Source organism: Myotis brandtii, unplaced genomic scaffold (genome assembly GCF_000412655.1).
Source record: "Myotis brandtii unplaced genomic scaffold, ASM41265v1 scaffold977, whole genome shotgun sequence".
NCBI lineage: Eukaryota > Metazoa > Chordata > Mammalia > Chiroptera > Vespertilionidae > Myotis > Myotis brandtii.
In genome coordinates, this window is record NW_005372062.1 from 565,874 (window position 1) to 570,761 (window position 4,888).

Consider the following 4,888-nt stretch of genomic DNA (forward strand, 5'->3'; position numbering starts at 1 on the left):
GAATCGCCTTAGAGAGGGATATTTATCTTTCATCTCTGTTAGATTCTACTGCCAGCAGTACATCTACCAACCCTCTCTCCAGGTAAGGCATCATTTGAGTAACCCAACAGTTCCTTCTTCACCTCTGTATGGCATGTTCTTTTACCTGAAGCTATGAGAACTGCTGAGGACCTCTCCAATGAAGTCTCAGCACTCCACATCTGCGCCCCCCTTTTCTGTCCTATTTTTCTGGAGTCTTTTCTTACCTGACTGGTATTAGTTACTATTCTATCAATTCTTTCACCTTCCAATATTTCAAGACAACAACTGGACACTAGTTTTTATGTTCATGTTCATCCCCAATGCTTGAGCATTACTGTAAAGCTCTATTAAGAAGTCACTTCAAGGGGAGGGTGGGAGTAAGAGGGAGAGATCAACCAAAGGACTTATATGCTAGCATATAGGTCTAACCAATGGACACAGACAACAGGGGGGTGAGGGCATGAGTGGGGGGTATGGGGGGTAATGTGGGGATAAGGACACATATGTAATAACTTAATCAATAAAAATATTTTAAAAAAACATCATCTCATTTGTTTGGCAGCACCAGATGGCCCTAGGATTCTGCAGCTCAGCAAAACTCCCTTTGGTGTTCTTCCACAGTGCAGACAGAAACCCAAGCCCAATCCCAGTGTGTTTGGGAAGGATCTGAAGACCTTCTGGCTCACTTTTTTCTGACTGGCCGTGGAAGAGGTGCAGCCCGAAACTGCCTTGTGTACAATGAGCACTTCTAGATGGGGAAGGACAAGGTCAAGGGCTAACAACCTCCTTGTATGCATCCACATTTTATTCTCATATTTTGTGATTATGCAATCTGTCTCCATAGAGCATATTATGAGAGGCAGCCACTTAGGTTTAGGCCTCTCAAGAGCACAAGGGAGTTTAGAGATGTGCTGAGTTGTTGATTTACTATGGATGTAGATATTATCATATATAGGGTGTCCCAAAAGTGTATACACACTTTGAATAATTATAAAGGCAGTGCTTATTAAAATACTTTCAGTGTGTATACATTATTTTGGGGCGGGGGGGCACCTTGTATAATAGCCATAGCCAACAGCAGTGTCAGACACTGATTATCTTATTTAACCATCACAATAACCCTATGAAAGAGGTACTATTTTTTACTCCTATTTTACAGATGAGGAAACTGGGACTCAGAGAGGAAGTAGCTTAAACTCAGCAGCTAGTAAGTGAGGGAGCAGGACTGGAAGACAGGAATTTTGATCAGAGAATCCTTCTTGTGTATATTCTACTGCCTCCTCTATTTGCTTCTTGTATGTGTGTCATCCTGAATTATAATTGATATCTGTCTGCCTTCTGTTGCTCAACTACAATCTCCCTGAGGGCTGAAACCTAGTCTCATTCCCTCCTATAAGCATAGGTGCTAAGCAACCCTCTAGGCCAGTGGTCGGCAAACTCATTAGTCAACAGAGCCAAATATCAACAGTACTTCTTCAAAATAGACTCGCCCAGGCCGAAAACCGACTTCTGCGCATGGGCCACAAAGTTTCAATCGCACTGTACGCGTGCCCGCAGGTGGTATTTTGTGGAAGAGCCACACTCAAGGGGCCAAAGAGCCACATGTGGCTCGCAAGCCGCAGTTTGCCGACCACGGCTCTAGGCCCAACCCTCCATTATTGACTGGCTGGATTCCATGACTTTGTACCATTGTGGTAATATGTGCTGACCTCACATTAGTGACTCTGCTTCAGAATTCGGAGGGGAGCAGAGCGTTTTAATTCAGAGGTTAGAGAAAGTGCAGATAACTGGGCCACAGTTAAACTTCTATTTTTTTCCATAAGACAAAAGGACTAAAAATATTTACATAATGGGCAAATTTTCAAAGTTCATTTACCTTTTTATTTTTGTGTATTTTGTGGAATGCCAACTTTATTTACATTTGACTGATGCCAATAAGTGAAAATTCACTGAACAATTAATAGGTTTAAAAGGTAAGATTAGCCACTGGGAAAGTAAAATTGTATTCTAGGTAATTATATTTCCCTCGCAAAGTTTTCAAAACAGTAAATATTCACAAATATCTTGCAGTGCCAATAAAATTTACTGGATTAACAACAGGATCAAATGAAAAGAATGGAGCATATGAAGATAATGGATATCTGCCAAAAGACTCAGGTAAATCAAAGTAATACTTACATTTGGTAAGATTTTGATTATTTCAAAATTCTGTCTTGGCCTCTGTATTGGTTATCATCACTGCCCATAATAATTAGATGAGCATTTGCTTAAAAATTAAATACTATAATCTTCACTGCCTTTAAGCTGAACATTCTCTTTAGGGATTGCTGCTTTCTTTTTTTGAAGTTTTATTTCTATTTATTTATTTATTTTTTATTTTATTTTATTTTCTTGTTTAAGGTATTACAGATAGTAGTACATATGTCTCTCTTTTTTTCCCACTGCCCTTCCCCGGGCCTCCTTACTCACTGCCCCTCCCCGCCGCTCGCACTTGCCCTCATCCCCTCGCCCTCAGTGTCTTTGCATCTGTTGGTTGTGCTTATACGCATGCATACAAGTCCTTCAGTTGATCTCTTACATCCCCTAACCCTCCCCTACATTCCTGCTGTAGTTTGACAGTCTATTCCATGCCTCTTTGCCTCTATTTTTGTTCAACAGTTTGTAATGTCTCTATTATCCATAAATGAGTGAGATCATGTGGTATTTATCTTTCACTGACTGGCTTATTTCACTTAGCATAATGCTCTCCAGATCCATCCATGCTATTGCGTTCCTTCTTTTTTACAGCAGCATAGTATTCCATCGTGTAGATGTACCACAGTTTTCTAATCCATTCATCTACTGATGGGCACTTAGGCTGTTTCCAAATCTTAGCTATTTTAAATTGTGCTTCTATGAACATAGGGGTGCATATATCCTTTCTGATTGGTGTTTCTGTTTCTTGGTATCTATTCCTAGAAGTGGTATTACTGGGTCAAATGGCAGTTCCATTTTTAATTTTTTGAAGAAACGCCATACTTTTTTCCACAGTGGCTACACCAGTTTGCGTTCCCACCAGCAGTGAAGAAGGGTTCCTTTTTCTCAGCATCCTCTCCAGCACTTGTCATTTGTTGATTTGTTGATGATAGCCGTTCTGACAAGCATGAGATGGTACCTCATTGTTTTGATTTGCATCTCAGATGATTAGTGACTTTGAGCATGTTTTCATATGTCTCTTTGCTTTCTGAATGTCCTCTTTCAAAAAGTGTCTATTTAGGTCCTTTGCCCATTTTTTGATTGGATTGTTTATCTTCCTTTTGTTAAGTTGTATGAGTTCCTTGTAAATGTTGGAGATTAAACCCTTATCAGAGATAACATTGGCAAATATGTTCTCCCATGCAGTGGGCTTTCTTGTTGTTTTGTTGATGGTTTCTATTTTTTTCTTTTTTTGTGGTGGTACACACAAAATTCTAGTTCCTAACGAGATCATAGGAAGATAGCTGCATGAGTTTTATTGCAATTTACATGTTTTGGTGGTAGAGATTATAAATTCAGACATAGATGATTTGCAAGTGTACAGCTTTCTTTAAAGTCATTTGTCTTTTGTTTTCTTTTGCATTTTTTTAATTAAATACTAGTGGAAATTCTGTTTATTTCCAAAGACAGGAATCAACACCTGACAATCTGAAAAGTCAGTAAGTGGATATTTGTTAAGCATATTGTGGTATGCACAAAAGTTTACCCCCACAATCTTTTGATGCATGGGCCAACACTCCAAGCGAGCCATACCAGCCAGGGCCACTCTTCTTTTTTTCCTAACATTTTATTATGAAAAATTTCAAATATACGTGAAAATTGAAAAAAAATGTGCATTAAGCACACCTATCATCTAACATTAAACATTTTACTATACAGTGGGGCCTTGACTTACGAGTTTAATTTGTTCTGCGACCGAGCTCGTTAAGGAGCTCGTTAACTCAAATTACTCTATCAACTCAATGCAAAAAATCTGCCGAGAGACAGCTGGTATCTCAAAAAACTCGTTAGTCGGGACACTAGTAAGTCAAGGCCCCACTGTACTTACTTTCCACAGCCCATGCAGTTTTTATCATGCCATTCTTCCTTTCTATAGGTGGTATGAATGTCGGGGCATTTTTCAGCTCTAGTAGGCTGAGCTACCTCATCCTGTACCATGAAGGGACAGAAAGTGACATCAAATTGTCAGATGTATGGAGTGAATGAGTAATATAATTATATCACCTATTGCACTTTTTAAATTTATACTAACAATAATTTCTGGTTGTTTTGTTTTGTTTTGTTTTGTTTTTATCCAGGTATAATGAAATATGAGAATGCTATCTGAGAGATGGAAACCAAGAGAGAGGAAGATATAGCACATGTTTTAACTAAAAAAAATATCAAATTGAATCTAGGAAATGTAGAATTATAAAATTCACTCCCAAATTGCCCTGTAATCCATGTTCATACTGCACCTTGAGATAATAAATGCATCATTTAATCAGAAAAGTATGGCCACTCTTTTTTCAACCAAATAGATTGCACATGTCTTACTGACTCAGGAATTCACATTCTCTACAATGCAGGTGAGAGGTGCTTTGAATAGGGCCAAGAAGCAGATGAAATAAAGAAGCTAGGCATTCAGCAGGAATTTAATTTCTATTTGTTTATACAGAGTGTGCAAACTAGTCTCAGCTCCTTTTTATTTATTTAAAACTAGAGGCCCAGTACATCAATTCATGCACATTGAAAGGAAATTAATTAGAAGAAATATTTTAATATCATTATTCACCCTTTCTCTATAATAGAAGTGTCATTGCAAGGAGGCTAGTAGCTAGGGAGAGGAAGCCGGGCGTTGCTACATGATGTC

At 38.6% G+C, this 4,888-nt stretch overlaps 1 long non-coding RNA gene across 1 annotated transcript; it reads left to right on the forward strand.

Moving 5' to 3' along the window:
• The first annotated feature begins 724 nt into the window (after window positions 1-724).
• On the forward strand, window positions 725-4,395 carry LOC106724797. The gene is made up of 3 exons (XR_001360632.1): window positions 725-810; window positions 2,092-2,178; window positions 4,335-4,395. It is a non-coding gene; the product is annotated as an uncharacterized LOC106724797 (long non-coding RNA).
• The last annotated feature ends 493 nt before the right edge of the window (window positions 4,396-4,888 follow it).